A 26305-nucleotide genomic window follows, 5' to 3' on the forward strand; every position below is an offset into this window, starting at 1 on the left:
TCTTCGACAACTTTCTGCATTTTGTCCTAGATCGGTCCAGATTTAGATATAGCTGCCATATAGACCGATCTCTAGATTTAAGGTTTTGGGCCCATAAAAGTGCATTTATTGTCCGATTTCGCCGAAATTTGAGACAGTGAGTTGTGTTAGGCTCTTCGACATCTTTCTGCAATTTGGCCAAAGATCGGTTTAGATTGGGGTATAGCCGCTATATAGACCGATCTCTCGATTTAAAATCTCGGCCCCATAAAAGGCACATTTATAATCCGATTTCGCTCAAATTTGACAGGTTTTTCGACATCCGTGTCGTCTATGGTTCAGATCGGTCTATATTTGGATATGGCTACAAAAAGACCAATATTTTGTTCTACAAAATTGAACAATGACTTGTACTTAATAGATCACTCAATGTCCATGGCGAATTTGGTCCAAATGGGACCATATTTCGATAAAGCTGCTAAGGGGGCATAAATTATGCATTTTTCACCGGATTCTGACGAAAAGGAACTTAACGCCTTTTTGCTTGTTTCATTTACTCTTGTATTTCATTAGTTCAGCCTTAGAAATGGCCCAGTCCTGTGGTGGCCTTTAGTTATCATGTTCGTACTACTTTTGAAGTGTAATGACTTTAACAATCCCTCCATTCCACTTGTGTGTCATTGACATACGTTTGAAAATACCCATATTTTAGACTGACAGTATTCTGCTTTGTGTAAGGCTGAGACTTATGATTAATTGATATACAATATAATGAGTCATTGGATACATACAACTCAACTGAACAGAACAGAATCCAGTTTTAACAACGTTTAAACCAAAAACAAATGAGCATGCAATAACATCTTTTTGTATTTAAAAAAAAAAAAGAAAAAACTCAAGATTGAAAGCTCTCAATCATAAATGAGGAAATACAAGTGGATGATGAATTTTCTATCATTTTTTTAACTTACGCAACATATTCGTATATATATATGTATTCTGTCAGCTTTACACAAAGCAGAATTACACCGCTACTGTGGTCCATGTTAATTTGTGTACAAAGTACAGGTCGCAGTTTTCATCCGATCGTCTTCAAATTTGGTACAGCCATGTTTTTCGGCCTAGAGACGAAGCCTATCGAAATTGGAAAAAATCGGTTCAGATCTGGAGATAGCTCCCACATATATGTTCGTCCGATTTTCAGTAATAATGCAATAAAATGGTCAATTGTTAACTGATTCTCTCAAAATTTGGCAGAAATATTTTTTTGAGACTGTCGACATTACTGGTGAATTTTAGGGAAATCGGTTCAGATTTAGATATAGCTTTCATATATATATATATATATATATATCGCCCGATTTTCACTCCTAGAGCCACTGCAACGCACAACGCTTTCCTCAATGACTACCACAATATACATAGAATTTGGTCAAAATCGGTTCAGATTTAGATATAGCTCCCATATATATATATATGTCCGATTTTGAGAAATATTGCAAAAAAGTGATCATTTGTGTTCCGATTCTGTCGAAATTTTGCTCTCGATACTACTGGTGCATTTCAAGGAAATCGGCACAGATTCAGATATTGCTGTCATATATGTATATCGCCAGATTTTCACCCTAAGAGCCACTGCAAGCGCATTGTTTGACCAATTTTGCCAAAATTTTGCACAGCGCTTTCCTCGACGACTACCACATTATTTGAGAAGTTTGCTCGAGAAAGGTTCAGAATTGGATATAGCTCCCATATATACGTTCATCAGATTTTGGGTAATTTGCCATAATGTTGCCATTTGTCAACCGTAGTTTTTATAGTTTGAACATATTTGCTCGCCGATGTCCATCAAAATTGGTTTAGAATTGGATATAGGTCCCACATTGTACTTATAGGGTAGGTGTAGGGTATTATACAGTCGGCACCGCCCGACTTTTGCCCTTCCTTACTGGTTTTTGTATACATATGTATGTACTACATGGACTATTAGTTTCATTGGAAATTTAAAAAATTTAGGTTAAAACCATTTTATTCAAATATCTTAGTAAAACCCACTACTTTAAACCAACTAAATACGCAAAAAAAATCAAAAATCTTTATAGCAAAAGTTTATAAATAAACATTGTGCTCTTTAATCTAAAAGATAAACGAGTTTTGTCAATAACCATAACGCACAAAAATTAAGACGGAAAAAAACTCAACAATGCGTTTAAAAAACACCGGGTTCTTCTCGCTGTGATAATTTGCAAATGTCTGAACGTTTGTTTACAAACAAAACCTACAACCCGCAGCCAAGACCATGGATTGAGGGGGTGGTTGGGGAGAGAAGAGCGAGTTGGACAAGTCCAAATGTAATTATAATAAATTACAATAAACATGAATGAACTGGTTGAAGCCGGTGAGTGTTGGTTAAAAACTTCGCGGGCACTCACTCACACTCGCACACATACACAGCCTATGATAATGCATTGCTATTCAATAATAATAAAAAAAAACAGCTGCAAAGTGTATGAATAAATTAAAAATATAAACAAACGTAAAATTCAACAAAGATGCTGAGACGGACGGACGGACCGACAACAAACAGACAGGGAGTAATTGCGGGCGATTGTTTTTTTTTCACTTTATAATTACCGCCAATAATCAGCTGCTATGTTAAGTTGTTGCTGCCTTTCTAGCTTTTTGCATAGTAATGCATTTTGCCCCCATTTTCAGAGAGATAGAGAGAGACAGTGAGAGCAAGTGGGGGCCTGCAACGCACTCATTTAACTAATGAACTTTCTGACAAGACAATGCAAATGAGCATTTCAATAATTAAAACAATTGGGCAAATGGGTTTTTACTCTTTTTTTTGCTATCTGTCACTTTTTGTGTCAATCCAAAAGCCTTTTTTTCTATGGGTCCTCTGGAATTGAATATTCTTTTTTTTCTTACTAAATGTTTTTATTGCTTTGAATTTATTGGCCAAATATTAGAATTTTTTATTTTAAATGATTGTTGGCCCATTAGGAAATTGGCATGAAATGTTGTCACGAACCAAGCACCACCAACCGCCTGCTTCTCTTAACAACAATGTCCTTCTTCGTTGAGTTGTAGTAAAAAGGCCTTCTTGACTCCCTTCTGAGCTTGCATAAATCTTTAAGAGAACATTTATTTGCCAAAAAAATATGTTCCTCCTCCCCTCCCACACACACACACACACACACACACACACACACAAATTGTTGTGTATTAGAATGTGATTTATAAATGTCTTGCTGCTGCTGTTTGTGTATGTAGGAGAATTTGTTTACAGTGGCATAGGCCAAATTGTTGTATATACGACCCAGATCGATAAGAAAATGACCCATCACTGCAGCCAGTAAAAACAGCCAGAGTTTATATCAAACATTCCAACAGCACCACAAGCAGCAGCAGCAGTAGTCCCATCACCTGCTGGGAGGTAATCGAGTGAGTGATTTTGTTTATTTCTTGTTGTTCTTGGTATGTCTTCTATCCTTGTTTGAATGTGACAGTGGTAAGCTAAATAGAAACAGCAATGAATTTATATTTAAGGAAAGATTTTCCAAAATTTTAGATTGGGAAAAAAAAAGAAAATAGGTGTCCCCACCTTTGATGTCCATACTTTTGGATCCTTCATCATTGAAATCCCCCACTTGGTGACCCAACGATGTTTTCCCCTACTTTGGTGATCCCATATTTTGTGTTTCAGACTTTGGCATTCCAACTTCGGTTCGCACAACTTTGCTTGTCCCACTTTAGGTCCTATGGTTTCCCCATCTCAGGTTTCTATAACTTTGGTTTCTCCATCTCAGGTTTCTATAACTTTGGTTTCCCCATCTTAGGGTTCATTACCTCAGGTTTCTTCACCTTAGGTTTGTTAATTTATATATTAAATTATTATTTTATTTTTATTTGAGTTCTTATGGCTTTCAGTGAGATTGCTGGTTTTGTTTTACCCATTGCTGTATTTTTGTTTTCATTTCTACATATGTATGTTTACATTTGATATGCACAAGTATGTATAAAAAAAAAGCCAGTACATTGCAATTACCCCACTTTATTTTGCATACATTATAGAGCCCATATCCATACAAGTCAAGGTATTTCATTTGGTCTTTGCATACCCTACATAAACCGCAAAGGTATTGGGTGAATTTGTAAACCAAAGAAAAAGAAAAATTTAAATATTATAGTTCACATAAGATTTTCCCTCTGAACAGACAGATTATTAAGGAGGGGCAGCAACAACAAGTGCTGTTCCATTATAATTTAGGAGACGTAACATTTCTGGATAACTTTCCTTAGAGCAAAACCTTTTTAAGGGATGTTTAACAAGTTTAGTACTTACAAATGTCTCTGAAAGGGTTGAACATATTTTTTTCTTCTCTCGGCAGGAAATAGACCAAACGTGTAGACAAGGATACCTGTGCTTGCTTTTGAAAATGCAAATTTTGCCCATGAACATTCATTCCACTAAGGAAGGCGCACAGTTCTCACATATCAATGAGTGCAGTCCGATTCAATTTTAAACTCAATGATAAGGAGCTTCCTTTTTATAGCCGAGTCCGAACGGCGTGCAGCAGTGCGACACCTCTTCGGAGAGAACTTTTACATGGCATAGTACCTCACAAATGTTGCCAGCATTAGGAGGGGAAAACCACCGCCAAAAATTTTTCTGATGGTCTCGCCAGGATTCAAACCCAGGCATAGGAGACAACCTCTGCTAACCTCTGCGCTACAGTGGCCTACTTTTTTTTTTTTGTTTTTAACAATCCAAACTTTCCAGCATTTTAGTTGTGAATTTTGGGGACATCCGTTGTCAGTTTTTGGGCACACCCATTTTCATATCGCATACGGCCGTCCATCCAATTTTAGATTTAACTGCAAGAGCTGAAGTTAAATCGCGGCATAAGACAATAATGCTAAAAAATATGTTACACATAGAAAATATGTTACATAGAATTATGCACACCCAAAATGATTACCAAAGAGGGACGTGTTCAACACTTTAGCAATTTTCGCGAATACTCGAAACTAAGTGACGGTTACTAATTTTTATAATGACAACACAGTTTTACTTGAAAGACTTTCTAGTTGTAGTAAAACTGTTAGTAGGTATTGTCAATTTACAAGTGAATGTTATAACCCAAGGCTTTTGTCACGAGAAATTTATTTGCTTAACTTCAACCTTTTTGTAGCAACCTTTGATAAAAATCCAAAGTAATTTACTTAAATTGTTCATTAATCACATTTTCTATTTTTATCTCAGATTTTGCTTAGCAAGTCGATGACTCCATAAATAATGGATCTACCTTTTTCATCTTCACCACATATAATGGTATTTTCTAATATCAATAAATCACCAAAAATAACTTGCCTGCCGTAAATAAACTTACAGCCGTTGGCAACCAACATTGTGTGGGGCTTTATTTACTGTTTTTTTTTTTGTAATTTTGAAAAATTATACCTTGTCATTTTTCCTGTCATATAGGATGCTGTTGTTGTGTGGTGTAGCTTTTTGTGTACTCTTGATATGCATGCATTTTATTTTATGTGGAAATCTCTAAAATGGAACACACATTCTCTTATATAAAAGTCAGTTGATAATGAACACTGTTGAGACGGATTTGTAATGGGAGAAAAAAAAAGAGCAAAGAACGTACAAAAATTACAAAAAATAAACATACTTGTAGATTGTATATATTTCGAAGGTGATTTGTGACCTTCTTTCTTCTAAATGATAATGGGTGCTACGCTTTGGGAATATATCACAGTTTGTTTTCAATTAAATGCAACTAAAAAGACATTTTTAAGAGCAAATATTTGTTTTGCATAATATATTTTGTTTGAATGTCTTGTCTTTGGGGCTTTTGCATTTCTTCTATCATTTAGTATGAGTTATTTCCACAGAGAAATCATTTTATTTTTATCAATGACATGTTAAATTCCTTTAAGAGAGGCCTATGAATAACCTTTTGATGATATGAAATTTGTACAGAAGACATTGTTATTGAAAAATCGCTAAATATATACAAAAGAAAGGGCTGATTGTTCCAACTCAAATTAGAAAGATATTAGGTAACTGTAGTTAAATTTTTGCTTAGAACGAAATTTCCTATACACGAAATTTAAAAATAAGAGTTATTTTTTCATCAGACCTCGATTTATTTATTTTTTTTTTTTTATAAAAATGAAACCTTTTTAAGTTTTAATACAGTTGTAAATTCTGTAATAGTTTTCTTATAATAGCATTAAGGGCGATAGTCCTAAATTGTTATACTATAATGTTTTAAGTATCACTTTATTGAGTTTCAACACAATTGTAGATAAAGTAAGAAATTTATTAATAGTAAAACAGTCTTGAACTATTATACTACATTATAAGACTTTGCAAAAAAAGACCCTAACGGTTATACTATGATATTGTTTTGCATTTCATGCTAGTAAACATTAAACCATTTTTAATTGTATAACAGTTTCAGTATAACAGTGTGGAGGCCACCGTAGCGCAGAGACTAGCATGTCCGCCTATGACGCTGAACGCCTGGGTTAGAATCCTGACTAGACCATCATAAAATTTTCTGCGTGGTCATCCCCTCTTAATGCTGGTGACATTTGTGAGGTACTATGCCATGTAAAAACTTCTCCTCAAAAGAGGTTTCGCACTGCTGCACGCCGTTCGGACTCAGCTATAAGAAGGCCCCTTTTCATTGAGCTTAAAACCTTGAATCGAACTGCACTCATTGATATGTTAGAAGTTGGCCCCTGTTCCTTAATGGAATGTTCATAGGCTCATTTGCATTTGTAACTGTTACACTATACTGATGGCATGACATAGTGAGGAAGCTATAGATAATTTTATTTATTTTCACATTTATTAGGAATATAGTAATTCTTCCATTATGGAAAGTAATAAACTGTTGTACTATAATACTCAAATAGGAATTTTTCCATCAGAATAATATGACACAAGTATATCTAGCTACATTTCTCCATAAAAAAGATTTTGAATGACAATATTTATCATAAATACAACACAAAGCTAAAGAAATCCGAACATAGGCTTATATGGAACAAGATTTAGGTAGATGTCGGGGAACTCATCTTAATAAAATAAATTTCTGCCGTAGGCGTTCAGCAAGTTAAATCGGATAGGATCAGATTCGAAAGGAAACGCTTACAAAGTCATGAATACTTTAAAATTTATGCACTTCTACCTATTTATTGTGTAATATCGTAAAACTGTTATACAAAACAATTTTACACCCAAAAAAATGGGTGAGAACATAAGTAATGATGATGATGATAAAAAATCATACCACAAAAACAAAAATTGTAAAATATAACAGTTTAAAACTGTTATACTCGTACTGTTATACAAACCAAAAATGATTGGTTATACAATAATTCTTATGCAAATTTTCATACAGAAAATTATTTACAGCAAGATTGTTTATGCCAATTTTTTGGTTTTTCAATTTGGAAGAAAACAGCATTTCTTGTTTTTGTTAGTCTGTTTTATTACCAACCAACAATATATTAATCTGTTTTCTACCTTAATTTCAACTTTAGCAAAACTTTTTGTTCGTATACGTTGGAAACGTTTAAAAGTTGAACATTTGCATTTGTATCTGTGGCCATACTCGTATTCCCCAGTTGCTATCATGTAATTAATCTTCAACCCCGCCACATTTCCCTTTTGCAACAGAATTTCGTCACATTTGTTGTAAAAAAGTTTGTGTAATTCAGGTGGAATAAATTTCAAAACTTCAAATTCGCGTTAGTCTATCTGAGTGTGTGTGTGTGTATTTGGGGAGAACATACAGTACAACGCTACGAACGGAATGGTATTAACGCGTTTCTCACACTCAAATGCTAATTAAATGTAACACCTGAATTAGCAGTAGTACACTGTGCAATGTATACTTGTGGACGTACATATATACGAAATGTGTTCGGTAAAGAATGCCTTATAATATAAAAAGTACTGCCACACAAACACGGTCGTGCTGTGCTCATTATCAGGATAGTAGTAGGAAGGCATATTAAAAAAGAGTGTAAACCCATGGGTCCAGTCTATGATAACTAAGTAAGTAAGGCAGCCTGCCGACGAACCACCTATGCTTTTTGTCTCTTCATTTCCCCGAAGCCTTAAATTTAGCCGATCAAGTTCACAAGGAACCAAGTGCAGACGCAGAACAACAATGGCAACAAGCATTTATGGTCTTCAATTTGCCTAACATGGTTTTCCTCCAATAAGCCCCACTTGTGAATTCACTCGATTTATTTTAAGTGGTCATTAACATTTTTCATTTTGTACTTGTCATGGACAGGCATGTAGACAGACACAATGGAAATCAGAAAAGACCATAAAGACAGTTATAAAGTATCTTTGCCCAACAAGCCACCCACTGTCATAGCCCAATTGTGTTGGGGATCGATACCCCCGCAATTGCAGATTTTAACCTTTATATGATGTGTCAAAGAATGAAACCAAAAAAAGAGAAAAGAAATTTTCAAAACCAGCAAATTCCCTCTCTCTCTCTCTTTATGCCTATCGCATTCACTGCCTCCTCTATTGATTTTCCTTTGAGCCATAAAAACACTCGTTTGTTGTTCGTTGGTGGCCAACAAGCGTCAACAAAAATCCGTAGTGCAAAATCCATAAAACAGAATGGAGAGAAAAACAACGCTAACCACAAACAACAACAGCAACTTTGAGTAATAAAACCAAAAAAGAACTAAAATTATGTCACTTCTTTTGGATGTGAGAGCCAATGATACAATGGTATGGCATAAAACAAGGTAATTGCTAAAGTAACGATATTTCTGGCCCATAAGGCGCATAAAACGTCCACACGAACGCAAAAACACTACAATCATGGCTTTTCAATGACCCCACTTTGCCGTCTTATGCATGAGGAAAATGACGAGGAGCAACAATAACAACAACAGCAATATCACTCAGTGCACGTTTGATGATAGCTCCTCTGACACTCTGACTACTGGCTGACTGACAATGTGTGGGAAAAAGGGGTCTCACGGAAACAAAATAAAGGAAAATTCATTTGTTGTTGTTATTATTGTTATTGGTGGCCAATAATTTATTGGGTATGAAGATATTGAATATGTGTGCGTGTGTGTATGTGAGTCTGTGCGCCTTTGCCCTGCTTTGTTGTTTTACCATACAGCAAAAAGTCAGGTCGAATTTGTAAAAGCTTTTGCTTGATGTAGGTTAAACGAAAAAAAAGAAGTTGGCGGTATAGAGTAAAGTTTTATCTTCTTATGGAAATTTATTCTATGGCTTTGAAAGTATTCCCTGATATCAGTTTCCTTAGAGGAAGGGATCTTTTGAGGAAATTCTTAGATTGACAATAAACAAGAAAAAAGGTGATACCTGCAATAAATCTTATTGAAATGGTTTAGAAATTCTGGCTAGAGAAACCCAAAAGGAATTCGGTGATTTGTTTCATTTTAAAACTTAAGTTTAAGACTGTAGTATTGTGATAATAACGAGAAAAATGACTTTTGTAAAAAAAATAGTTTATTTTGTTTTAAAAAGTTCAACTTTTAGATTCAAAGTCTTATATTGAAATTGTCACATACAAACTGTTATACAAAAACTATTATAACAAAACTGTTATACATAAACTATTTTACAAAAACTATTATAAAAAACTGTTATACAAAAACTATTATAACAAACTGTTATACAAAAACTATTATAACAAAACTGCTATACAAAATGTATACAAAAAATCATCATTTTGCATGGAAATAGCATATTTTTTATTATATTTTTTTAGGATTTTGCTTGTCGATCTACCTATGCCCATTCCCCTGTTTAATCATGTTTATTTCCAAAAAAAAACTATCCGTTCGAAAACTCAAATGGAATTCTGCACACAGTGCGGTTAGTAAGGTAAGATTAAAGTTGCCGTATGAAATTGCTTAGCAAATATTTGCCCATTATAATGCCATAGTAGCCACTCCACAGTAAATTCTATGGTGGCAATATTTAGCCTGTTTGTGGATGTCGAACAATAGTACAGACCAACAAACAACAATCACTAGAAATCGAATTTCTTTCGGTTTGTGTATGTCAAATTAAATTTTTCGCCTGCACATACGTAAGTCAATATTTTCGTTTTTGCACGCTGATTTTTTTATGTCAATCACATACAGCGGTCAAAAAAAGTATTCATCATTCAATGTTTTTTTTTTAATAAGTCTACAAAAGACAATTGGAATAAAAACATATTAAACTAATGATGCAGTAGTGCTTGTGTGATATATATGTACACAATTTCATTGTTTTTAAAGAAAAAAATAGTATTTATTGGAACAAAAAGGGCCATTTTACAGCTGAACACAAAAAATTAAACAAAAAAAGTATTCATCATTGCAAAAAAACAAAAAAATAAATAACATAATTTAAAAAAATTAATACTTTGTTATTCGACCACCGCGTCTTATAACTTCTTTTAAACGGTTTGACATCGATTGGACTAATTTAGCGGTTATATTTTGGTCTATATTAGTCCATTCCTCCATTATCACCTGTTGCATTTGACTCTTGCTCGAAAAATTGCGCGTTCTCAATTTGCGTTCGAGATGTTCCCAAAGATGTTCAATTGGGTTCAAGTCGGGACTTTGAGGAGGAGTTTTAATGACTTTGGGGCAGTTATACAGCATCCACATCTTGGTATTTAAAGCAGAATGTTTGGGGTCATTAACTTGATAATATTGAAAGTTATTACCAAGCCCAAGTTTTACAGCACTATCTTTTAAATTCCTCTTTAAAATGTCAATGTAATACTTATGATCCATTACTCCATTAATAATTTCAAGATTTCCCGCTCCTGAAGCCGCCATACACCCCCAAACCATTAAACCACCTCCACCATGTTTTACAGTAGAAACTGTGTTTCGTTCTTCAAGCTCTGTATTTGGTTTTCTGTACACTATGACCTTTCCATCGCACCCAAAAAGATTAAACTTGCTCTCGTCTGCAAAAATGACTGTTTTCCAAAATGATTCGGGCTGTTTTACATACATTTTTGCGAAGTTTAGCCTTTTCACTCGGTTTATTTTATTTATAAAGGGCTTCTTACGTGCAGTTCTTCCTCTGTAACTATGCCTTTTGAGTGTATTTCGAATTGTTTGTGTAGTAACTTCCTTCCCTAAATATTCCATAGTGTTTTTACGAAGAATGGTCGCATTTGTCTTCGGAGTTTTCTGAACTTGCCGCACTAGCCAACGCACATCTCCAACTGAAAGTGCTTTTGGTCGACCAGATCTTGGTTTATTGTCAACAGTTTTCGTTTCTGTCCACTTTCTGATGATGGATTGTATAGTAGATCGTGGTCGATTTAATATTTCACTGATAGTTTTTTGAGTTAAACCATTCCTGTGGTGTTTTATTATCAAAACTTTTACCTCATCAGAAACCTCGTTTTGCTTACGACCCATTTTGACAAAAACTATATTTTCAATGAAATTAAATATTTGCTGTCAAGGGCAAAGCCTCCTTTACTAAATAAAACAGAAAAGGGGGATTCCCAAATAATATTTGAATTTGACTTTGATGATAGCACATCAATGATGAATACTTTTTTTGTTCTGTTTTTGGTGTTATTATATAAAATTGCATTTTTTGCGCTAATTAAATTTATTTTTTGAATTTATTTTAAAACATATTACGAAAAATAAACTATTGCATAAAACTGCATTATTTGTTTACTTTAAATTTTCTTCAATTACCCAAAATAAGTGAATTTATTATCAATTTTGCTAATGATGAATACTTTTTTTGACCGCTGTACACATGCTCAAAATATAATTAACATAGAAAATTGTGTTGTGTTTAATAAAAAAATAAATTGGCGTTTAATTTTTAAGCGGGTGAAGAGGAGCCCAACATACTTCGAGGCCCAAAAGTAAAATGTTTACTTATGTAGCTCTTAGAAGCTCTAATTTGTGTCCAAATTTGCAGAAGTACGCTTAAGAAAGATATCCGTAAATTGTTAAAGGCAACCTTTTTTGGCCCCTTATTTTTATCATAGAATCCGTGGGGGGCATCTAAGGTTCTTAAGTGTTAAATTATATATAATTTTATAATATCACTTATTTTTTACTTTCCATTTTTGTTAAAAAATTTTCGCTCGAATGCAAACAATCAAGTGACTGGTTTTGACATTTGCTTCGCATTTTTGACATCTGTTAAGTTATACATGAACCCATTTTTGTATGAGAATGCTTACATTTTTGTTCGACTTGTCCTCTGGTAGATACTTCGTTTAAAATGAGAAACACAAATCGAAATCAGTTCTTTTTCGTTTGCAGGCTGAACTAACGCCTGCGTTTGACGTCGATAGACATGCTATTAATCTATCATTGCTGCAACGGTAATCCCAGCTCGCCATCAAATTAGCTATGGCTGTGTCAAATTTCTACTGAAGATTCTCAACTTATATCGCAAATCGGGCTCATATTTAATTTTAAATTATGCAAGTTTGGCTGAATTAGCCCATTTACACTTTCAATTTTGCTTTCTTATAAATCGACTTCTTTGCGATCAAGTTTTTCAAAAAAATTTCTTTCAACAATTTCTTATAGCAAAATATCAAAAACGTCACATGACAAGTTATATAAAATTACAGTAGTATAACAGTTTTGAATTGTAGTATAACAGTTTCAAACTTTCACACTAAAACTATTATACATACGAAAAATCTATATTTTGAAATACAACTACATGAAATACATTTTTTAGCTTTCGTCTGCTCCAGATTTGTGGTTTTAAAAGGCAAATTCTTAATGCAAAATGAAGAGGGGTTTACCCTTAAGGATTTTCATGTTTATAATAAATGCCGCTAGTTTCTGTATATCAATTTATGTATAAAACTTTCAGCATAAGTGCTAAACCATTATACTAACTATTATATTATACTATTATTTTGAGGATATCAGCCTTAACCACTTTTTTTGTTCGGACTGTGGTTATAAGAAGAAGTATTGTTATGGGAAGTTTGTACGGAACACATTCGATATGTTTTCCATAAAAAGATATGCAAAAGTTCAGTTACTCTAAAAAATTAAATTATTTTTCCCATATGTACGTGCTGTTACTTTATTTATATGTTTTTTCGTAAATCTGTCATACAGGGTGGCTGATGAATATTGCTACAATGATGAATATTGCTACATTTTTTTTTCGGTGTATGGAATACATTTTTCTTTTATTCATGTTAAATTAAATTATTAAATTAATTATTAAATTATTATTAATTAAATTAATTAATTAATTAATTAAATTAATTATTAAATTATTATTATTAAATAGAAAAAAAGTTATTACATTTTTTTTTGGTAGCGGCTTTCATCAGCCACCCTGTATATAAATAGAGCGCGCTCTAGTTGTTATATATTTGGCATGTGTATTGCACTTTTTAACCCATAGTTTTACAAATATGTCTGCTGAAAATAGAATATCACACAATGTGTAGCTCGTTCAGTGAAATGGGTAACAAACGTATTAAATTGTTGAATAAATAATTTTGTACAGTTTCTGTATATTAGTTTCTGTATAACAGTTTCCGTATAACAGTAATAATCTGTTATACAAAACTGTTATACACGTCTATCCTCCCAATTATTCAGGTATCGGAAATATTCAGTTTTAAAAATCTTTGTTCGAACTGTGGGTCCATAATAAAATTAATTCTAATAATAGCTCTTTATTTTTCTAAATTGAAAAATAAACTTTGTATGTATGTTGAAAGATCAAGATTTTTTTTATATATTTATATACCTTCACTTCACTGGACACCATGCCATTTAATGTTTAATTAAAAACAGATAATCAACGTCTGTACTAAGAAGCTGTCTTAATTATGACTTGATTACATAGACCATTTGGAAAATTTCACAAACATTGATTCGCATTGTGACCAAAGGAGATTAAGGTATCGCCGGTAAATGAATATTGAAGGTTGATAAAGCTGTGCTTTTCGGGTCAAGGACAATTTATTTAAACCTTAAATAATATTTTATCGCTCAGACTCTTAAATCACAAATATGTATTTTTAGCACATGTGCTTATAAAATAAAGAAACATTCAAAATAACAAAGTATTTTTAAACCCTCCACCATAGGATGGTGGTATACTAATTTCGTCATTCTGTCTGTAACACCTCGAATATATATATTCTTGATCCTCATGACATTTTAAGTCGATCTAGCCATGTCCGTCCGTCTGTCTGTGGAAAGCATGCCAACTTTCGAAGGAATAAAGCTAGCCACTTTAAATTGTGGACAAATACTTTTTATTAGTGTAGGTCGGTTGGGATTGTAAATGGGCCAAATTGGTCCATGTTTTAATATAGCTGCCATATAAACCGATCTTGGGTCTTGACTTCTTGAGCCTCTAGAGGGCGCAATTCTTATCCGATTTGGCTGTAATTCTGCATGAGGTGTTTTGCTATAACTTCAAAAAACTGTGCTAAGTATGGTTCAAATCAGTTCATAACCTGGTATAGCTGCAGTATAAACCGATCTTGGATCTTGACTTCTTGAGCCGCTAGAGCCGCTTTTCTAAAGTTCTCTTAGAAAAATTAACCTAAATTTGTAGTCAACATACTAAAAAACTAGACTGTTGGGGAAGTTAATGTTGGAAGAAATGTAATGTTAGCCGAGTCAGAAGTCGCCAAACTTTTTAATAAGGGTGCATTTCTGAATCGAGGCATCAATACATAAAGAGTTTCACTCTTGTTGTCTTAGAAATTTTGAATTTAGAGGTTCGTCCTACCATGTTATGACTTAAGCCTGCATACAAATCATGAGAATAATTCATTTGGATCACCAATGTTTATAAGGAACATTGGTGATCCAAGTGAATGAATCCAAATGCCTTGCTTTGGTTTCCCTTAAATGTGCAAGGCGTTATACTATTAGGCGTTATAATCAAAAATATATTTGTGGTTTTGTGTGACACTTTTGTTTCAATTTATTGGAAAAAATTATCTCCTTTATTGTAAATTAAATTTTATTCTTTAAAAAACACAAAAATTCCCTTTGTAATACACAACAATATTTTATGTGTCCAATCGTAATTCATAGCAACGATCTTCGTTTTTAAATCAAAATCAACTACTTTGTACTTTTTGCTGTTGCCAAAGCTTTTACGCAATGAAAGGCTTCAGGCCTCTGGCACTATTTCCCTTGTTAAATAAAAAAGTTGTAAGTTATCCACTTAAAGACATTTGCTTTGACAAAAAAAGAGCAAACAATTACTTGCCGCCCCTTACTCCCGCTCTACACTTTGCTCTCTGCAATATAATTCAATAATAACGTGCTACTTCAACCCATCATCCATTTCACCAAAAACCAATTACAAAATGTATTCATAAATGTGAGTTGCTTTTTTTTATTATCGAGGAATAAAAAAGTGCTGCCTCCGCCACTGTCGCCAGCGTTCTCTCGCATTTCTAGTCATCGTCATCGCCATCGCTGTCGTTACTGTGGTAAGTAATTAAATTTGAAGGATTCCTATGCTTCTTTGCTGGTGGTTGTGCAGCTTGCCTTCCTTTTCTTGCTCTCTTTGGAGCCATTTATTTTTGCCTAGCAGCGCTACAATGAGCCCATGTCATTGGCCCTAATTTGTGGCATGGCAGCTAGGAGAATTATAATATCCTGCTTACCTTAACTTGCTTCCCTCGAGGGGCCTTCGTGGGGTTGATAATAATTCACAATAATAATCAGATTCTGTTTGTGAAAATGATTTAAATTGAGTTTAAAGTTATCAGTTCTTTTTTTGGGGGGGAGCCCAAATACTAAAATAGCAGTGGTGCTCTACGCTTGTTGGTGTTGCTGGTGCTGCTGTCTATTTGAAATGTCTTTTGAACGTTGGCCTAAACAGCAAAACTCAATAATTCGTTTATGGTAAATTTGTTATTTGTTCATCAACTGCTAGTTCTCCCTCTATCTCGAGATATTTGACACCAACTCCCTCTCTCTTGCTCTCCTGCTCTCTCTCTCGCTTCACAAAAAATGTTTCATTTTATGTGTCATAAATGAGAAAGGGAGAGCGAGAGAGAGAGAGAGAATGTAAGCAATTTAAAGTATACGTCATAGCTGTAACTGATGGCACGGTTTTTAAGGTTACCATGGTTACCATACCATTGTGCAAAGCACTGTAGTTTTTTTAGTCCTTATGACGGCGCTGTGCGTTCGTTTGCCTTTTTTTATTACTCTCTTTCCTTGTCACAAGTTTCTTTCTGTTGGCGCTCTGCTGTTAAGTTCTGCATGTTTTATTCGTGTCAGCGATGAGAAAAAAAACAACTAGTGCGTACTTAGAGAAAGTACCCCCAAAGTATTCTTTTTTACCATTTTGTGTTATTGGAAAATTTATTTTGATTTTTTTTTTTCAATGTTCGTCGAAATACTATGTAAAGTAAATTTCAAACTAAACTTTTAAAAAATATTAATTTTTTTAAAATTTTATTTAAAAATTTTATTTTTTAAAAAATTTTCTTTAAAATTTTAGATATTTTTCGGCGAAATTCAAAATATATTTGCGAGTTTAAGTAGAAGTTTTGAAGAAAAGAAGTTGCCAGCTTTTCAGACATATCAGGACATAGATATTATTATCGATTATTTGATAAATATATTGTCCCGATCCGTCCACTTTTGATTTTGGGTTGTGTTTTTGGCTAAGGGGGAGTGTCCGTCCCACTTCCGACACCGAAAAATTATAAAGCCTATGTTTCCTTAATTACCAAACTACACAATATGCGAAAATTTCGAGAAAATCGGTTCTGCCGTTTTGTGTCTATACGGAACAAACAAACCGAGTCCCATATATCCGTGATTAGATAATGTTTTTGGGAGGTGGGGCGACGCCCTTTACCTCGACATGAATTTGTATGCCAGATTCGTTATCTACTCCCGCATACTTTTCATTTGATACCCATATTGTACTTATCGGTCCACTTTTGATTTTGGGTGCTGTTTTTGGGTAACGGTGGAGGGTCCGCCCCCTTCCGTTATCAATAAACTATAAAGCCTATTCCTACTTCCTGACCATATTCGTAATCTTCTCCCGAATACCTTTCATTTGAGTTCCATATTGTCATGATCGTCAAATAAACCTATTATAAGGGGTTTTGGGGCTGGGGCGGTCCTCCAGGTACATGGACCCAACTTTTGTTATGAAATTCGTACTCTACTCATGAATACCTTCCATTTGAAACCCATATTGTCCGATTTTTTCACTTTTATTTTTTGGGTAGTACTTTTGGGGTAATGGGGAGGGTTCGTCCCCCTCCCGATATCAACAAATTATATAGCCTATGTTTCCTTCCAGTCCAACATACACAATCTGTAAAAATGTCAAGGTAATCGGTTCAGCCGTTTTTGAGTCTATACGGGCAAACAAACAAACCGACAAACAAACACAAATTTTTTACTCTTTATTCAATAGGAATTTTCGATAAAACTTGATTTTCGTAAAAAAATTTCGTAGAAAAATTTACATTAAATTTTCTGTGAATGGAAAATTTTATTAATTTGTCAAAACTTGATTTTTACAGAAAATTTTGAAGACATTTGAGTTTCATGGAAACATTTGATGCAAATATATAAGCTTTTCTAACAAGAGGCGTTTTTCTGAATCACCCGGTATGGTTCTCTAAGCGGGGGCATGATGGACATTTGGCTGATGTTCTTTTGCATTAACGGCATACCTTCCTCATTATTATGAAATAAACATCCGATAATTTATCCCAAAAAATGGCATTTCTTTGAATACCAAAATAACGCCCTTTACTTTCACAATTTTTGCAACATTGACAAGAATTTTCTGATTTTGAATTTTTGTGATATTTTATGGTACTTTTGTAGTTCAGAAATGGGTAGTGGCATAATTTGCCATCTCTGCAATAACTCCTCACAATTCCACAGAGAATTGGGTGGTGAGTGGTGAAGAAACAATGCGAGAGTATGAGAGTTTTGGGGATTTTGTTGCTTGATGGCGCTTTAGTGGCGCCATTCTTTTTTAGTTACAAATAGAAGTTGTTCAACAATACTCTTAAACACACACACACACACAACTAGGCATACGCTCTCATAGTACATAAATGCGAGCATGAAAGCAGTTTGCACTATCAAAACAACTCCACAAACAACATAACAAAGGAATACACATTTATACACACACACATGCTTGCTTTTTAAACGAAGTACAACGAAAGTTTCTGCTCTCCTTGGCTCTTGAGTGGTCGTTGTCGTAGTCGTTTTTCTCATCGATGCCGTCGTCGCTGCTGTTGTAGGCTGCCCGGCTGCTTGCCTGCCTGCCTGACTGCGTTCTTACAACAGCTGGTGACTCATTTTATTCGGTTCGGTTTTGAATTGGATTCGTCTTTATTTATTTTCTGCTCTGCATCGGCGGCGGCGGCGGCACCACTGGCACAGATAGGAACACTTTTCCTCAGTGTGTTTTCCATGCCATTCCTGTTGTGTTTATAACTCGCCATATTACAGTTTTTACCCGACCGACCACAACTCGCGACCCAAAAGGAGTTCAAATACAAAAAATAGTGGCAAACGCCAACGAAACGCAATAGGACGAGCACAAAGTTGTCGGAACCGTATTTAGATAATTTGATTTGGTGTAACGTCTTTTGATTCGATTGTAAGTTTCGTGTGGTATTTTTTTTATTATTTCGAATTCGCTTCAGACAAAGAGCAAAAAATAAACGCGAGCAAGGAGCAAGTGTTGAAGCCAAAGGCAAAACTTCATTTGCTTGCCTGCTGAGCCGCCTGCGAACAAACACATTCATCAGTCAGTGGTGTTGTTCGTTCGTACGCTCGAGTGTAAGTAAAGATGGGAAAAGCATTACGTGAATGGAGTCAAATAGAAATGAAATGAAAAAATGTGCATGTAAAAAATGGTGTTAAATTCGTTCTATTAAAGTTATTTTCCCTAAATTTTGATGTTACATAGCTTTAAGCAATTAATTGTTTGATGTTTAAAATTTTACCAGAAAAAAAAAAACTAAAATTTGTAGTGAAATTTTTGTGAATGAATGCCTGTGAATGCTAGTTAAATCGCCAAGTTTGTGACCAACCCAATAGCCTTAAGCGGATCTCTGTCAAAGATCCAAAAATTTTTATTTTTTTTTTTTGTTATTTCAATACATCATAAATAAAAGGGATTTTTATAGAAACACCAGAATATTGAAAAAAAGAAGTGTCACTCCCCTTTTGGAAAATCAAATCGTCATCTCAATGGATATTTAAAAACAACTACTTAAACTTTTTGCAACCTAAAATGCTTGAAATTCTTTACGTAATCGTTTGCTGCCATAGCCCAACTATTGTTGGGAGTTTAAAAATGTTACAAACAAACTATGGACTATGGTTGACCATCAGCTAGCTGCTGCTGCTGCTGCTGATTTCCAGTATCGATTGTCGCTGTGGTCACCCTCGGTACGTACTGAGTAAGTGAGTGAGTGAGTGCAGTCACCTAGTATACAAGTTTTGTAGGAGTGCAATCGAATTTTATGCCTCCATGTGTGCCCCCTACCGCATTGTGGTTTACCTCAATGGAAAATTTTGTTGAATAAAAAAAAGAAGAAACAAAACGAAATCTATGATCCAAACTTTTCCATGTCAAGTAGTGTACAACGAGACGGTATGAATATTATGAATATGGACCGACTAAACGACAGACGTTCGGTCATACATTTGTCTTTGTGTTTGTATGAGTTCGAACATGAAGTTTTGAATGTACTGTCATAGTTCCTTGAAAAGCGCCAAGTTTTATGTTAGTCCTTCTGTGTTAACATTGCTGATTCATTGTTGCCAACTCAAACTGTTATAAAACAAAAAAAAAAACGAAACCGTACCAAGGACGAAAAGAGTAGTGAATGATTGTACATTTGATGAAAAACAGAAAGGACTTTATTATGAAATTATTGTGGCCCGCCTTCTCCATGAAATTTCGAATGGTACCAGTAAGTGAAGAGTTTCTTGTTTTTTATTTAAATTCAAGTATTCAAGAAGAAATGCTAAAAAAAAACAAAATAATAATAACTTCAGAACGATGATAAGTTTCATGAAATAATGAATAAATTATTGATAGGTGTTTGTATGAACAGATAATGTTGATTGATATGGATATTTTTTAGATTTTTTTGTTTAAAATTATTTCATAATTTAAATGTTTTTATGCTTTAACTTTTATTCTGCCAAAGGTTTGGTTGATGACACTCTTAGCGTATACGTACTATTCCCTTAATAGACAATATCACTTATACGACACATATTCCATTTAACGTTGAGGATTACAGACACATGGTTTTTTTTTAAGAACAAAACATCGTTATGTAACAAAAACTGATATTGAAAAGATCTATACATTTTTGTTAGCAAATAAGTATAGCCCATTCGAGTTGCTAAATGAAAACCTATTCAGTTTGTATACACTTCACCATCATAGGATGGGTGTGTCAAGAGACCGAATATACCTTTTCTGTAAAGGGTTTTCTCTCTCTGTCTTAGCTGAGTAGGTTCTTTTGAATTGTTTTATGTTGCCGTCATCTGTTGCTTCGGAATTTCCTAAAAGTTTTTTGTGTTAATGAACTTTGCATTATATATTTGCTAACAAATTAAATTTAATTAAACGAAAATAAAATACATTTAACTAAATATGAAATAGCATAAAATAAAAAATAAAAAAAATGATATAAAATAAAGAAAAACCAAAATAAAATAAGAAAAAAGGAAATTAAACCAAAAATAAAGTAATTAGATAAAGCCAACAGAAAAAAATAACAATTAAAAGCATGTTGTGTTCGGTCGGGCAGAATCTTATATGCTCTCCACCATAGATCGCATTTGTCAAGCTTTTTGACGGTTTAATCTCCTTGATTATACCCTACACCACCACTGTGGTACAGGGTATTATAAGTTTGTGCATTTGTTTGCAACGCTAAGAAGGAGACGAGGTAGACTTTGATCTTTGATCTGATATGGCCTATTAAGGCTGTAGAAGCCACAATTTTAGTCCCATGTTTAAAAAGTTTTGGACGAAATATATTATGTGACATTCCAATACATGTGCAAAATTTCGTAAAAATCAGTTCATAAAAATCACGTATAGCTCCCATATATATCTTACATCGTATCCTTACAAAATTTTGCATAAGATGTGTTGTTGTTGTTGATGATGGTTCCCATATATATCTTCCATCCGATAGGTTCCATGGATTCAAAGAAGTACGCAGACTCGGTGGTGTAGGGTATTATATAGTCAGCTTCACCCGACTTTTGCCTTTCCTTACTGGTTTTTTTTTATATATATTTGGTTAAAAATTGCCCCTACAGGAGCTCTAAAAGTCAAATGGACTCTAGGTTATGGACCGATTCGGGCTATACTACATACAAGGTAGTTGACACGAAGTGTTACCAATTCGAACGATCGTTTTTTGTGCGAAAATATTTTTATTGATTCAAATGACAATAATGAAACACGTCCTTAGTTTGGCTGAGCCAAATCTTGGGAACCACAACATGGTTTGAACTTAAATTTACACAATTGAACTTATTATATAGAATGTCAAGACGATCAAGAATATACATATTTTAATGGGACACAAATCAATATTTTGAGATGTTACAAATGGAATGAGTGGATTAGTATGCCCCCCATCCTATGGTGGTGGGTATTAAAATGTGTCACTTTTACTTTGCCTCGACTTTTGCTGAAGAAAACCATTTCCGCACAATGGCTCCCTTCAGCGAATCCATACATTGCTATCTAAAATGGCAGCATTGGCATCTGGTAAAGTGGGTAACATAATTTTTAGCCATTCTAGCTTTTTTTGACGGTGCGAAGTCTTTTTGTTAGGTCCATGGTTTACGACCGAAATTTTTGCTAACCCAAGACTCCAAAGCAGCTCGTTAACAATTGTATTTGCCTGATAATAAGTCGCATTTAATTTAACGCCAGGATCGATGAAAACGATTAGAGCGCGGCCATAGGCGGTCACAGTTGTCTCACACCATAACTTGCGATGACGGGTGGCCGTTCGTTAGCTCAATTTCTGGTACGGGCTCTCGGTTTAGTAAATTCGATTATTTTGGAAGTTTACAAATTGCTCAAATTTTTCTCGTCAGAGAATGCAATGTTCGAAAATTTATCACATTCGTGCAAATGAAGCCATTCCTTTGCTGTTTCGAGTCTTTTGCATAACGATTCATGGTGCCATATCCAAACATTTTGTTCATTTTCAGGCGTTTGAGTTAGGATTTACCAGCCGAATATAACGCAATCACACTGTTACACTTGAACCCCATTACGAGTAACTTTCTGTTTTTAAATTAGCATGTCCGCCAATGACTCTGAACACTTTGGAATCCTGGCAAGAACATCAGAAAACAATTTTCTGCGGTAGTTATGCCCTCCTAATGCCGGCAACGTTTGTTAAATGTCACACTGCGACACGCCGTTTAGACTAGTGTATGAAAAGAGGTCCCCTTTCATCCGAATCCGACAGCACACATTGATATGTGAGAACTTTGGCCCGGTTTCTTCACAGAATGTTCATGGTGGCTTACAAACAATATAATAAATTGTCAATAAAACCAAAAATATCATGTAGCTGTCATTTCTAGTTTGACAGATATACCAGTGTGAACTTGGTAACACTGCGTATCAGCTATCCAGTAGGTTCTTACGGAACAGGCTACGTCACTCAATGTATTTTTGGGCATCACATAATCTTGTGTTTACTACTTTCTGTCTTAAAATTAGCTTAACAAAGCGATTTTGAACCATTAAAGTGTTCAAATCGCTTTTAGTTTTTCTCAGTGTATTCTGCATCTTTATATTACCAAATGCAATTTGAACCATTAACATTCCACTAAGGAACAGGGGCAAACTTCCACATATTAATGAGTGCCGTCCGATTGAAGTTTTAAGCTCAATGATAAGTGGCCTAATTTGTATAGCCGAGTGCGAAATACGTGCCGCAGTGGGGAAAGAGTCTTTAAATGGGAAAGTATCTCACAAATGTCGCCAGCATTCTGATGTTCTAAGTCATGATACGAACCCAGTCGTTCAGCGTCGTAGGCGGACATGCTAACCTCCGCGCTACGGTGGCCTTCCTCTCTTTATTACCACAGTTTAGAAACTATACTTGAAATACAAAATTTCGATTCGAACTAACTGCGCTCTTCTACAAAAACTACGCCATAGGAAAAATACATCATTTATTCATTAACAGAGGACTTCATGCACACAAACACACAGTCACTCACTCACTTCAACTGCAAAACTCGTACTAAGACATAGCGTGAGTGCGTGCCTACAGCAATTTGTGGTGTTATTTTTGGAAGCACCAGCGACAATTTAAATGTTCATATTTACATGGTGGATTATTCGTTAGAATTTATATATAAGCTAAAATGTTTGTATAACAGTATGAAAAGTTCTCCATGTGATGTTATAACAAATCATGGATAGGTAATTTATGACCTATGAAAATAATAATGTATAGCAGAGCATAGTGTAGGGGCTATAATTAATGGCCTAGCGGGAAAAAGAACGTATAACAGTTGCATACCAAAACAAAGATTGATACCATATGGTATTGATAGGGATTTAACACCGTTTTTTTGCTTTGGATCATGCAAAGCGTTTTATCCAAACCATACGGTATTATTTCCACAAACACGGGATTAATTCACTCATTATTGTTCATTAATATAATATAAGAATTTTAAAATGTTAAATGGATTTATTCAAATATATAACATTTTTAAATTAATGTTAGCAGACATCATGTTTCTGACATCAGCAGACTAATTTTTTGGGTGTACAGACGGACTACAGTACAGAAAGAATAGACGGACATGGCTGACCCAAATCAAGAAGAAGTTCCGAGTCAACCCTTATATTATATTACAGCTAATGTATTGGTACAGAGTGCAGTCAATGTTTCAACATATAAATGCCATATAAACTCAAAGAAGTTTGTTTGTAAAAACAGCAAAAAAGATCGCTGCTGCAGGAGAAAATCTGCTGAAAATGGACAGCAGTATTTTTTTTGCTAAAACAGCAAATTTTTGCTGTTAAAGTTAAAATAAAAAAATTGATAAATATTTCAAACATTTTTATATTCCATATTATTTTTATACCCTCTACCATAGAATGGGGGTATACTAATTTCGTCATTCTGTTTGTAAGACCTCGAAATATGCATCTAAGACCCCATATAGCATATAAATTCTTGATCGTCATGACATTATAAGTCGATCTAGCCATGTCCGTCCGTCTGTCTGTCGAAAGCATGCTGACTTTTGAAGTAGTAAAGCTAGGAGCTTGAAATTTTGCACAAATACTTTTTATTAGTGTAGGTCGGTTGGGATTGTAAATGGGCGAAATCGGTCCATGTTTTGATATAGCTGCCATATAAACCGATCTTGAGTCTTGACTTCTTGAGCCTCTAGAGGGCGTAATTCTTATCCGATTTGGCTGTAGTTTTGTACGTGGAGTTTTGCTGTCACTTTCAAAAACTGTGCTAAGTATGGTTCAAATCGGTTCATAACCTGGTATAGCTGCCATATAAACCGATCATGGATCTTGACTTCATGAGCCGCCAGAGGGCGTAATTCTTATCCGATTTGGCAGTAGTTTTGTACGTGGAGTTTTGCTGTCACTTCCAACAACTGTGATAAGTATGGTTCAAATCGGTTCACAATCTGGTATAGCTGCCATATAAACCGATCATGGATCTTGACTTCATGAGCCGCTAGAGGGCGCAATTCTAATCCGATTTGGCTGAAATTTTGCATAAGATGTTTTGTTATGACGCAAATCGGTACATAACCTGATATAGCTGCCATATAAACCCATATGGGGTCTTGACTTCTTGAACCTATCATTCGATTTGGCTGAAATTTTGTACAACGGCTTTTTCCATAGCCTTCAACATACGTGTTCAATATGGTCTGAATCGATCTATAGTTTGATACAGCTCTCATATAAACCGATCTCCAGATTTTGCTTCTTGAGCCCCTACAAGGCGTAATTCTTATCCGAATGGACTGAAATATTACACAATGACTTCAACAATGTTCAGCATTCAATTCATTTATGATCCGAATCGGACTATAACTTGATATAACTCCAATACAATAAAAGTTATTTTTCATTATTCTTTGTTTGCTAAAAAAGAGATACCGCGCAAAGAACTCTACAAATGCTATCCATGGTGGAGGATATGTAAGATTTGGCCCGGCCGAACTTAGCACGCTCTTACTTCTTACTTAAATTTTACAAGCAGAAAACGGTAAATTTTCTTCAATTTGCAAATTTTTTAACGAATTTAATTAACAGAAGACAAAATAACTGCTACTGTTATATTTATGCTTTTAAACAAAAATTAACGCCTAAAATTGGAAAATTTTTTTTTAATATATAGCAAAACCTTCAATTGTTGTTTAGGAGTTCAAAAACGTTGTATGGAATTATTCAAAAGTCCACAATTTTTTATTAAATATCAGCAGACAGTGTTTGCTGATATTAGCAAACTAATTTCTCTGGCTGTAAATCTGTACTTTGCTTATGTATTTTAGGCTAGAACCCAAAATCCTCAACTGATTTCCTTAGAAAGTACAACATTCAACTTTGGACGTCGCGGTGGTACGGGTTATCGTTTACAGATCGCCTTAATATTTCGTATTTTGCTTATTGGGATCAAAAGGAGAAATGGAGGGTATGTGTTTCCCTATTTGGGAGTACCAATGCATATTGCCATGATTGCTGTATAAGTATGTGGCGGTATGAAATAAGGCCCCCATGAGATAAAGCCCCAAACGGAAAATGAAATAAAAACCCAAAATTGGGGCCTTATTTCATAATGAAATACAAACCCTAAAATGGGGCCTTATTTCATAATGAAATACAAACCCTAAAATGAAAATGAAATAGGGCCGCGAAACGAAATGAAAAAAAAACACCCCAAACTAAAACGAAATAAGGGCCGAAAGTATGGGCCTTATTTCATACGATTGACTAATGTCCGGGAAATCATTCTAAATGTTTTATTTTAAATGTTTGTAAACCAAATAAATAAAGCCCCAAAAATAAGGTCTGCGACTTTGTGTCATTTGCAAATTTGTGGTCTTATTTCATTCGAAATTAAGCCCAAATTTTTAAAATGAAATATAGCCCCATAAATGGAAGTAAAGCCCCAATTATCGTTGTTATTGTTTCGTGTAAAACAGTTTGGGTTCTTATTTCATGTATCGTTTGGGG

General features: G+C 34.5%; 1 protein-coding gene across 9 annotated transcripts in view; it reads left to right on the top strand.

Annotated features, from left to right (window-relative positions):
- Positions 1-26305, top strand: part of LOC106096101 (protein NDRG3) — a 96271-nt gene that overhangs the window by 48416 nt on the left and 21550 nt on the right. For 2 of the 9 annotated variants that reach the window (XM_013263675.2, XM_013263672.2), the window contains exon 1: positions 18703-18855. The exons of 6 other annotated variants lie outside the window; for them this stretch is intronic. The gene's annotated coding sequence lies outside the window, so the exon portion shown is untranslated. Of the gene's footprint in view, positions 1-18478; positions 18674-18702; positions 18856-26305 lie in introns of those variants that run through there. One more of the 9 variants, XM_013263673.2, reaches the window with a different exon arrangement.

This window comes from Stomoxys calcitrans, chromosome 5, assembly GCF_963082655.1.
Source record: "Stomoxys calcitrans chromosome 5, idStoCalc2.1, whole genome shotgun sequence".
In the NCBI taxonomy this organism is placed as follows: domain Eukaryota; kingdom Metazoa; phylum Arthropoda; class Insecta; order Diptera; family Muscidae; genus Stomoxys; species Stomoxys calcitrans.